Raw genomic sequence first — 12,827 nt, forward strand, 5'->3', positions numbered from 1 at the left:
CTGAAAGCAAGACTTCATGAAAAAGATTGAGTACAGGCTATCGTCTGCACATGTAGCAAATACCCCAATTCCCTCTCCAGGACTTGCCTGTAAACATTAATAGCCATCGAGATGCTGAGATGTTCTTAAGATGTGGGCATCATTCAAACATTTGCAACAGCAGGTATCTACAAAGCTATTTATCTGTTGACTAGAAAATACAAAATAAACACTCTGTTGAACTAGCCCTTATTTTCTCCGAGGTTTTATTGAAAATGACTAAGGAACTATGCAGTCTGACAAGTAAGTATACACCCCACCCCACAGAGCCCGCATCCAATCTGCTTCGGTGAAAGAAACAATACAAACGTTTTACTCCTGTTTCCCTTAGTAGTCACAAGAATGAGGGGCAGCCATGTGCTTGTTGTCTGGGTCACATGCACAGTAGAGGCAAGCGGCATACTTCCTGAGTGTCTTTCCTTTGCATCCTCGACCCTCTCTCTAGAGACCAGCAGCCACTTTTCCAAGTATTGTTATCTGATTGTCTTTCAACTCTCTCAGATGTCAGGATTTTCTTTTCTTAACCTTCTTTGATGGAGACCTCTTTTGAAACTTGAGTTCTTGGCCCTAAAAGTATCCATGGGAGAATCTACTTTCCACACAGAAACTTGAAATTGGTTGGATGGGGAGCTAACTTGGGGGAGTTTCCAGGCCACAGATTGGGAAGTGCTCCTCGGACTCCCCGGGGCCATGGAGAGAGGCTGATGTAACACAGTTCTGGGGCAGCCAAGCCTTTCCTTCAGAATCCTGCTTTTTACTGATAAATATTGTGAACATTACATTCACATATAAGAATGTCTGACTAATCTCTTGGCACAGAGCAGAATCCGAGTTTTAAATTTGAACGAGTTGAAAAGCAATCGATATACATTTAAAGGATGCAGCAAAATATCAGACTTTTAAAAAGTCTGTGTGTGTGTGTGTGTGTGTGTGTGTGTAGTATTTCAAAATCTGAGGTACTTAGCAGTACCTAAAATGAAGGGTAAAGCTTTCTTGAACAGACTACAGAATTTTCTTCTCTCTTTGTGGTTTTCCAGCTCAAATCAAGCCAGACGAACCCTGTTGCACACATTAGTTTTTCTGGGGGCTGATAACGCTAGCAGGCTTCCTTTATTTTATTGTAGACTTGCTATGCTTTAGGTCAAATTAGAAATATAAAAACGGAATTTTTGGGGAAATGAAATGTTTATGACGAAGGCCGTAGACCAGAACGTGAAGAATGTAGACCTGGATTAATGAATTTAGTCTAGGGAGGCTTCACAATGCCATAAGCACACGCTTCCTTAATAACAATACCAGGCCTGCACAGGGCGACACCCGGTTCCTTTCAGATGTGATTCCAAGTGGAAGCAGTGAGTGCAGGCATACATACAGCCCTATAGAACAGAGGGCTTTGAAGCCGACATCCTTGTTTCTATCTTTCAGAAGGGAAAAGAGAGCCATGAAGTAAACCCAAAGTTCTTCAGGGGAAAGAAGGACCCGTGGGTTCTGACATGGGAGTGGAGTGTAACTTAAGAGAGGATGGCCCAGGGAAGGCCTTCTACTCTACACACAGGGAAACAAAGGCCCGGCACTCCCAGTGGGAGAGGGGCCACAGAGATAGTCACAACACGCATCTGCCAATCAAGTCCCTGCAGAATGACGTAACAAACACACAGGCTTGATTTGCTATATTGGGATCTCTCTGCTTCACGGAGTGTCTCTCACTTCCCTTTTGAGGGGGAAAAGCCAGAGTTTTATTTTAGTTATTTTTAAATCCCCGGTTCTGAAACGGTGCCTGACACATAAATTCTATAAATAAAAAAAAAATGAAAAAAGGGGTATTGTAAATGAATAAATGTGATAACCATGGGAACAAATGATTTAACAAGTCAAGTCCGTGGCCTTAAAGTCATCACCTTCTAGTCCCCGGATACATATTAAAACCGGGAGTTTTTTTCTGGATGTAGCGTTACAATAGCCAAAAGTTCCCCTATTATTAGCAGCTTAAAGAGATTTGTGACCACCTTCCTTAAAGCATCCTTAAAGTCTTCCACTTTACCGGCCAAAACGTCTCTCCCCAAGTTGTAATTCAATGCAGAGGAATGTTTGGAAATAGCATATGGAGCATTTGGGATGAAAGGTGCAGAGTAATACAAGTCTGGTCACAACATCTCAAAGCTAAACATCACCCTTTCCTATGTGTGCAAAACTTTTACAACACTTCACCTTCATCCTTGTTTAATGGTTTAATTCGGATGCATTAACGGGAAGAGAAAAAATTCTCCGTCTGTCTTAGTGCTAACTCAAAAAGATTTACAGCACTTCGCTGAGGTTTTGGCTGACTGCGGCCTCCCAGCTGCTATTGAAAAGGTGGCCACGCATCAGTCCTTCTGTAAACACTCACAGCATTAACCACAGCTGCAATGGGAGTTAGAGCCACAGAAAATATTCTTGTTTATGTGATGAGCTGGAGCATCTCCACTCACCGCCCTGCTGAAAGACAGGGCTCAGTAAAAGACACTGGGAAGAGCTGCGATAAGAACTGCACATGCTGAGACAGGAGGAGGAAGTTCTGGGGCTGTGTGAACAGGGACTTCCCACATTCTGCTGTCCTTACTGAAAATGACTCAGAAAGGTGCAGAATCCCCACAAGCGCAAGAAATTCTGGAGTGTTTTGACCAAATTCTTACACCTTTTCCTGTGTCTTCAAGTAACATCAGAATGTGTGAACAAAAGAAGAAAAAGGCCCCACGGCTTATACTGTAAACAATCATGTTGCATTTCAGAAGTTTCACAATTTGGGGCCATTTCATATAAGGTACAGGTGGGGAACTGGAACCACACACTGGCTTCTCATGCTTGTGAGCGCATGTCCCCGCCACTCTCTTAGACCCCATTCACTGCCCGCCCTTAGGACAGAGGCTGCTATTCTTGACCATCATTTAAAAATATCTTTTATCGTGTTTAATGGAGTTTGACACAATTTGGTAAGTGGATTCCTATAATTCTGTTATAAAGATCAAATGTGCCTTAAGTTCAGAGGAAGAGGGATTGGATATTCTTATAGGTAATCGCCTGTCGTTGGCCTAAAAGCACCATAGTGTGATATCAGGAATGTTTCACTTGATTGTTCTTAGCCCTTTTAGATTAAAATAAGTAACGAATAGCTATTTTAAATTGTAACACTTCACATTTACTACCTTAGACTTCAATTATAAATTAGGAACCCTATTATGTAACTGTATTACATACAATTTGCTTGTAATTTAGCAGAGTCGGAAGTGTAGATCTCAATTGAATTATATTCTATTCTCTCTCTTCCCTATTTATCTGTCATCTACATAAACATATCTCTATCATAATTTTAATGAGCTCTAGAATTTAATATTTTCAAAGATTTTTTTCTTATTACTCCAGTAATATATGTTAATTTAAATCATGAGTAATTCCACCATACAGAAATTAACCACTGATAATATGATGGTATATATTTCTCCGAACTTCTTTATATTCTGTGTGTGTGTGTGTGTGTGTGTGTGTGTGAAAGAGAGAGAGAGAGGAAATGATGAACACTGCAATGTAATAGACTTCTCTTAATTTCATGTTGTAAAATGTATCTTGCCAACACACACTCTTAAACAGCACAATTTTTAATGGTAATAAAGCATTCCATGCATGGATGCATACTTTCATTAGCTATTTTTCTGGATTGGACATTTAGGCTGTTTCCACTTTTTTAAATTATTACTAAATTATGAATAAGACTGTGAGTGTGGCTACTCCTTTGAATATCCTTAATGTGTGTGTGTGTGTGTATGCAAGAGTATAGACATGTTTTTAATACTTATACAGACGTAGCAAGAAGTTGCAAGAGTAAAGACATTTCTTTTAATACTTATAATTAAAAATGTCCTCTGAAAAATCACAATTATAAATTGAACTTTATGAAATTGGTGATAGTTGACTATTTTGCCTCTAAAAACAATGTCATATGATGCAATATACCATAAGCATAACATTTTTTAAATAATCTTAATAACTCTACATCAGTAATTCATTCGCCCATTTGGAAAACATAAATGGGGCAGCTACTAAGTGCTAAGGATCACATTAGGCTCTGTACATGCATCGGTGAGCACACCATCCATGTCTCTGCCAATTTGCAGGTTACAATCTAGAGCAGAAGAGAAGCAATAAAGACAGTGATATGATTTAAAATTACAGCCAGTTTTAAGAATTAAAAGAAAGGGAGATAATAGTTTAATTTGGGAGAAGAGGCATTTAAGAGCAGAGAGTGGGGAAAAGGCCTTCCAGGCAAAGGAAACAGCAGGGAGAGAAGAGGTGGAGGCAAAATTGTCTGCTAGCACATTAGAGAACTTGCTGAATGAAGATTGGAAGGACAGAAAGTTGTAACCAGGGGACAAGACTGCAGGTTACAAGGTTGAAAAGTGAAGAGGGAGATTTGCTTTTTACATCTTTGCCAATTTTATAGGTAAAAAATTGATATTGAATTTTTAAAATTACATTTCTTTAATCTTCATGATACTGAACTACTTATAACATTACATTGGCCATTTAAATTATTTTTAATTGTCTATGTTTATGTTTTCTCTATTTTTCTATCGGAGTAATCATTTTCTTGTACATGTCTAAGATTACACATTCAGAATATTAGTAATTTTTCATTTACTCCGCAATTTTTTCTTCTCATTATTTGGTTTTCCATGTGTAATTAATAATAATACTATTATTATACAAGCTTCTGTGCTACATGCAGCCAGGGTCTACCATCATGGTAACAAGCCATACAGGGTCTACCATCATGGTAACAAGCCATACATGACACTGGTCCTTTATTTGAGATGATGGAACTGTACCTTCTCTGTACCCATCTAACACACTTCTTGGAGGAAGGTGAGGACCCTGCATGCGCAGACATGTCCTTAAAGGATTTTTACCTGGGTTTTAATTAAGGTGAACTGAACACATGATGTAACTATTTTTCAAAGTCTGAAAAAAATGTCTGCCTATTAAGGTCATTCGTGACTTCATTAGCTGTTACATGCCACCATCAAGGGTCCATTAACGTACTTTTATAAGGGGAATTATTGAGTGCTCACTGAAAACTTGTCATGTTCTAAATCCCCCGGCAGGATTAACTACTGCAATTTCCCAGTCCCTGAGTGATGGAGAGGCAGCACTCTGATGGCTCCATGTCATCAGGGGAGAGATTCTGCCCCTCACTGAGGTGTCCCTAGGGGGCGGACTCAGGTCACAGATGAGGTCAGTGTAGAGGCTCTCCTCCTGTGCACTCAAACGCCCTGTGTCTCTCATGCTGAGTGTACTGCAGCGGGAAGGCATGAAAACAGGCTATTGTGATCCCACTCCCACCCCAAATCAGGCAGAAAATCCATTTTAATTCCCACTTTGGAATTACAGAAAGCATTTGCTGGTAGGCTAAGGAACCCTGACTGATTTCAATGGGTAACTTGAGTCTTATGAAAAGAATTAGAAATGAGGCATGTTAGGAATTGTCAATACTGTATAAAAATATATTATATACATTTACAGACCATATATTACTTTTGGCAAACATACAATGCCTTCACTGATACATGTTTTTAAGTATGTGTTAGGTCCACTGGGCATGGCAAAAAGGGCCTAAACCTAAACTCTGGAACAGTGGCTTAATTTAAGGTTCAACTCTTTGCTCCTGAGACCTGGTCCAATAGGACAATTTCATCCTGTGTCTGTCCTATGAGCCCACTCTTTAACCGTTCCCTACCAACTTCTAAAGAAATCATCTTTCTTTTTAAATGACTCATTTCCTTCTTTATTTTCACTGAATATGTGTTTATGTAGCATTTACCAAACACAAGGCATTATTGTAAAACTTTACAAATATAAATCATTTTATTTAATTCTTCTATCTACTCTGTGAGAGACTATTATAAAATCCATTTTAGATATGTGAAAACTGAGGCCAGAAAGAGATTAACTAACTTGTTCTAGATCATACAACCATTAAGTGGAAGGACCAGGATTCCAATGCAGAATGTATGGCTCTAATGTCTGTGCTCTCACCACTATGCTACATACTCCTTCCCTTATCAAATAGTTTATGTTTTGGTCCTTAACTAATTCCAATAAGCTGTGCATTGCTGTTACCCTGAGAAAGTGAAGAATGTCTTTTTTATATATATAACAGAGGACACTACCATGGTAGAATGCCTGGTTTTCTTCTTGGGGACAGTATGCACTCAGAAAATGTTTCCTGTGGTGCCACTCAGGTTTATAAATTTTTGATTGACTGGAGGAAGCCTGGATTGTTTAGCTCGTAGTAAACCAAGAGGACAGAAAGCTTAATAACTGCTTTCAAATATTCTGATGTGGTTATTCAGAAGAGAGGTTAGTGTGCTTGGCACTACTCAGAGTGCAGAATCCAAAGTCCTGGATGAAAATGAACACAGAGGTTGATTGAACTCCCCCGATAGGACAAGTCTCCATTATCTGAGAAAATACTATGTTAATGGTGATGTAGATAAAATTCATTGCAAAGGTAGAATGGATGATACTGAGTACTCTTTCAAGTCTTCATAACCTAAAATTTTATAAAAAGGAGATCTAGTGCATTTGAAAAAACTTGGTGAATTCGAACCATGAACAAATCTTGGCTTTAATTAAGGCAAACTTTGTTCAAAAAGAGCAATTGAAGTGGCTTTTGCAAGAGCCAAAACTCCGAATCTCCTGCCAGTTAAGCACACCCCATTGTTTACTGAGCCTTCACTCATCACCACGGGTGGTAGCCACTGCTCATGGCCTTGACAGCTGCCATCCCCCACTGACAGCAGTCTCTCCGAGTAACAGGCATCTGATGAATTTGAAGCCTTTTCAACCCACACTTAATTGGAAGGAGACTCCATCTCTCAGAACTCTTTTTCTCCATCCCTTCTGAGGAAAGATTTGGCAGTGTGTCCTAATGGGAAGTGATTCATTTTACTAGTAAATGGTCCCCTTAAAAACGTTTTCCTCTACTCCGTATCCCTCGTTGATATATTGGGAGACATCCTGGGCAGTCTTTGTATGGAAACCACAATTCCAATTAGTTTTCAGAGCAACAGAAGGAGGTTCTGTGGAGGTGCCTCTTGGTGCAGTAAGCTGGCATTTCCTTCCCAGCAGTGTTCTAGAGTTTTCTTTCTTAAAGCATAAATACCTTCCTTAGGGCCTTGCTTTACTCTCTGTCAGAAGAGTTTTAGGATAAGGGTTCTGAAATTTCAATGTCTCAATAATCCCTTTTTCTTTTTTTTAATGCAAATTTTATAGCTCGTAAACCTTCCTTGGATTTATAAAGGGGGCTTCAGAAGCAACCATGCTGCACCAAGCCCTCAGCGCAGCTCCACTAATATAAAAACCTTGCCCACCACTATCGCTTCATCCCTACTTATTTTCCGGACCAGGGGAAGTTCAAGGCCTGGCAGTTAAAGTATAAAAGTTTTGCCAAGACTAAAATACCCGGGGCTAGAATTTCAGTCTCTGAATATAGGAAGGAAATCTATCTCATTACTACAGGACAGACAATCAAAACCTTAACCCAATGGGATAGATCTTTGCTAGAGATAAGAAAAATACCACATTGGGAGCTAGATTCTAGTGGGTCCTGCTTTGAAGGTTGTGCAGTCACAAGCCAGCAGCACTCCAGTCAGCAGCACAGCTGCTCTGGCACAAATCCTGTCGTGTACAAGGTCTCCTCTCCAGCCTTTGTGACAGCGCTGAGCCATTAGCCACTAGCTCCCTCCTGGCACCCAGGTCTCCTCCTTTATACCCCTGGAGACCTGGCTAGTTTATAAACTTGTTTAGCTTGTTCATTTTAGTCTACTTTGATTGCTTCACAATGACAACTCCTAAAAGAGACAAGCCAGCTCTCTGTCATCAAGAGCAATAAAATTTACTTTATGAAGAGTAAATTATTTGTTAGAAAATTACATGGAATGACCAAGAGTTGGGACAAAATTAAACACTTCTTGAAATAGCTAAAGGGAGCCAATAATGCCAGGAGCTATAGTCTGAATGAATGAAGGGCAACCTCTTGTTTCTTCAGTACTTTACAGAGTTCAGTGTTCTTTCTTCACAAGCACAAGAAGGTAGAACTCTTTTCGGACTTTGAGTTTGACATCTTAACAAAGGCATCTGGACCTTGTGGAGAGATACTCTTTGGACCAACTTGGGCATATGAAAACATAGGGAGGAAAGAGTCAAAGCTTATCCATCTGAGGGCGGGGTTGGGACAGATTATTGAGAATTCTGGCAGATTTGTCTAAACTTCTCTATGTTATCTTCCCTATATACAAAGATATCTCATTAAGATACTGTCTTTATGTTCCATGAGACACATGCAAGCAATTTAAAAATAGCTCTGTAGTAGAGTTAGAACTGAATTTCTACAAACTTGGATGTTTTTCTTTAATCCTCTAATTTTTCTAATGATCTATCTACCAAATTTTGGCGTCCTTCCAAGTCCTAACCCTTCAGGGCCACTTCTGGTCCCTTCTAAGCAATTTACAATGTTCTACATGTCTTCTTTCTCATCTTCGTACCTGACACTTTCCTCAGTGATGCTCCATATTCTCCAAGGTTATCTCAGAAAATGGTAAATAAAGCCACATTATGGTATTCCTTTAAAAAGTACTGTCTTAATTAAATGGGTTGGGACACAGATAGTGGATTTTAGAGAGCAGAGCAGAGACCAGAGAAATGACTTCCAAAAATAAATTGTGTAGGGAAAATTCAAATAAGTCTCAGACATCTAAGGAAGGCACATTTTGCTTTTAATATGCAAATACCTTAACTATCTGAAATGGCATGCAAAGTTTTCATTTTGTATTCAATTCTACTTTATCATTCACCAAAATGGGAAATAAAGCATCAGTGAAATAACAGGAAGAGCAAACCTGGAACCAGAAGACCTATGGTTAAATCTTAATTTAACTCACAGACTATGTAACCATGGCTATTGGCCTCAGCTTTATTATCTGTAAGATGGGTTGATAACACTTGCTTCATGTGGTTCTTAGCATTAAACTGAAAGAACATTGTGAAGAATATTGTGTAAAGAGCTCAGTGCTACACAAATATAAAATACTAAATAAAAATTAAAATGTTGGGCATCTAATTGGTATTAATAGCTGCAAGGTCTGACCGCAGGCAAACACCTATTTTAAGCTATGACTTGTGCCAAAGGAATCTGGGGCCAGACAGCGGAAGGAAAGGCCCATAATTCAAACAGTCTCCTTAAGAGGCCTCCTTAGGAAGTCAGCAAAGACTTAAACATTTTTAGCTTTCAATTTAACTAGCACTGAATAACTCCAAAAAATACTGAAAATTAATTATTAGGCTTCACATATCATGAATAAAACAGACAAGATTAAATATATTGAAAGATTCTTCATGAACAAGAAAAAGAGAATACTCGATGTATTTTGTAAAGAAATTAATTTTATAAATAAAGATGATTTTCCAAAAAAGCAAATTTCCAACACAGAAAAGATGAATAGATGATGATTATTCACATTTCAAAAGTTGGTGTACAGTCTCAATATAGTTTCAAAGGGATACTCTTTAAAAAGTAAGAGCTTTAGTGAATATTATATTTTTAAAGCTTTTAAATTTTTTAATTAATTTTTATTAAGAGAGGAAGGGGAAAAGAGAGAAAGAGAGATTTGTTGTTCTACTTATTTATGCATTCATTCGTTTATTCTTGTATGTAACCTGACTGGGGATTGAACCCGCAACCTTGGTGTACCAGGATGATGCTCTAACCAAGTGAGCTACCCAACCAGGGCCTGAATATTATATTATAGGTTGTACCAAATTTAATTCTAAGCCACTTTTCAGCTCATGGATGCATGTGCATTTCAGTAGAAGAGCTGAGACTGACAATGAGAATCCAAAGAAAAGATATATCACATATCACGAGAGTGATAACTATGTAACAGAAAATATGTCCTGTGTAAGCACTCTGTAGCCAAAACTGCGTCCACACAGGCCGTGTGATATATGTGTGTGTTAGCGGCTTTTCATCTATATCTCAGGACAGTCCGTTGAGCTCTTCAGAGTCACTAACTCAGGCATGGTTAGCCAGCATTTCCTAAAAAAACAAAAAACATGCTCCAGAAGAGGCCATGAGTGCTTTGGTCATCTTTGTCTCAGATTACAAAGGGACTTATTATTTAGCAAAATAAATGTTCAAGTGAGCATTCATTGGTGAAATCAGTAGTGTTCAAGCTTGGTAAGCACAAGGCAGAGCCCTTGCACCAATAGGTAATACAATGATTGTGAGCTCTTTCCCCCTTCATCCTTATGGGGTGGCACATTTTCAGTTGGAAAACTGATTCTGCAATAGTGCTGGGTCTACCTACTGATTTCATAGGATTAGTGCTACGTCAGCACCAACAAGGAGTACAACTGAATTCTATTTATAGAATATCGTGGTGTTTCATGGATGATGTGCCCAAAGTTCCTTTAAAGATTAGGAACTGGGACTCTGTGAAGAATATAGGACAGGATATATTACAGCTTTTGTGCCTGCTGAAAATAAATGTTTACATCTCTAAAAGAATTCAGTCTGAGATGCTAAAAGACATAACCGTCGCCCCAGCTGGGCAGCTCAGTTGGTTGGAGCATGGTCCCATACACCAAAAAAACAAACAAACAAACAAAAAAACACATTATGGGTTCAATCCCTGGTTGGGTACAGGTGGAGGGTAGCCAGTCAATGTTTCTCTCTCACATCAATGTTTCCCTCTCTCTCTTCCCTTCTCTCCCTTCAAGATCAGTGACCATATCCTTGGGTGAGGTTTAAAAAAATAATAAACAAAAATAAAAGACATAATTCCATAGCAAGATTATAGAGAGAAGATATACTATAGCTCTATTTCTTCAAAATACCAAGGACTATTGCTATTCACTAAAAATAAGTTAGTAGTTGTGCAAAACTAAATTTTCTTGGGTCCATAAACACTGATATATTAGTTTGAAAATATCAGTTGTCTCAAAATTTAAATATCTAAACATAAGGAATATCCACTGTTGGCAGTAGGGCAACTAGATACCCTGAACAATTCTCCCAACAGAAAAATAAAAGAACAAAAATGTTGAGTTCAACATTTTAAAAGACAGTTAAATGAAAAGAAAGTAAGGAATACTCAGAAGCCAAAAGAAAATAAGGGAAAAGTAGGCTTACACCAATAAAAGTATTGCACCATTGTAATACTAGATAATCATATAGAGCACTGTAAAATGCTCATGTATCCAAATAAACCCATACCAAAACACATCACACTTAAGCTTCTAAACACTAAAAACAAAGAAAAAACTCTGTGACCAGCCAGAGTAAAACGCTTTACTTATTCAAATTAGAATAGATATCTCATCGGAAACCATGGAAGCCAACCAAAGGAAGAAGCACAGATTTTTCAAGTATTGAAAGACAATAACTGTCAATCATGAATTCTGTGTCTGGCAGAAACTTGTGTCAAGAGTAAAGGAGAAATAAAGACCTTCTCAGATGAAGGAGTAGTAAGAGAATTTGTTTCCAGAAAAAATCTATCTTTTAAGAATGACTGAAGCTCATTCTTTGAACAGAAGCAAAATGATAGAGAAAGGCTTGAAACTTCAGAAAGAAAATAACCTGGAACAGAAAAAGGAGGGCGGGGGGCACTAAATGTAACAGACCATCCTTCTAATGACTTTTGTAAGTCATATTTGGTAACTGAAGCAAAAATAATGACATCATTTGTTATGGTATTCAGATATGTAAAGGAAATAATTAAGACAATTATATTTTTAAAAGGGGAAGGAAAATAAAGGAACCTAAATGGAAGTAATCTTTCTACACTTCATTTTAAGTGTTAAAATACCATTACTAGTAGGCAATGATGGGTTATATATGTATATTGTAATACCAAATGCAACCACTAAGAAAACTATAATGATACATTCAAGATACTATAAATAAATCAAGATGCTCAAGTTACAGGAAAGTAAAGGGGGGGAAAAGGAAGAAGGAAGGAAGGAGGGAAGAAAAAAAGGAAGGAAGGCCCAACACAAAATAAAACGACTGATAAGCCCTAGCACATTGACAATTACATTAAATATAAATATTCTAAATATACCAATTAAAAGACATTGGCAAAGTGAATTTAAAAAAAGAAAAAGCATGAGACAACAATATGCTGCCTATGGCATCTTACTTCAAATACAATTAGGGAGGATGAAAATAAAAGGATGTACAAAGATATACCATGTAAACACCAATTTAAAAAAAATGAAGATGAAATAGACTTCTTCAGACACACAAATGATAAAAAGTTCACCAGCATACTTGCACAAGAAATATGAAAGGAAGTCTTTCAGGTCAAAGGTAATAATACCAGGTGAAAATGTGAACATGTAAGGAGAATAAAGAGTGCTAGAAATGATAACTACATGGATAAATATAGAACATATTTTATGTATTCTCTCTGCCAACTTTAAAATTCTCTATAGAAAATTTTACTTTAGATTTTATTTTATAACATGGATGTGTGTGCACATGTGTATGCACATTTGTGTGTTACAGAATTACAAGGTAAGCAAATAAATTTAACAGAGTGCTTTGCATAGATGCATGTCGACGCACGCACTCACTCTCATGATGATATGCGTAAGGGTCTTACAGACACTTTATAAACACCAGCTTCTTGTCACTATGTTGATTGTATGCAGGCACCTACTATTCACTTCAGAAAATAGCTGGAATGTGTCCATCT

General features: G+C 37.9%; 1 protein-coding gene across 3 annotated transcripts in view; it reads right to left on the bottom strand.

The window, feature by feature from the left end:
* The window catches only part of PIEZO2 (piezo type mechanosensitive ion channel component 2), a 328,473-nt gene that overhangs the window by 177,429 nt on the left and 138,217 nt on the right, over positions 1–12,827 (bottom strand). The window lies entirely within an intron of this gene.

The sequence above is a fragment of the Myotis yumanensis genome, unplaced genomic scaffold (genome assembly GCF_028538775.1).
Source record: "Myotis yumanensis isolate MYYU_CA2020_CCGP unplaced genomic scaffold, mMyoYum1.0.hap1 SCAF_7, whole genome shotgun sequence".
Classification (NCBI taxonomy): Eukaryota; Metazoa; Chordata; class Mammalia; order Chiroptera; family Vespertilionidae; genus Myotis; species Myotis yumanensis.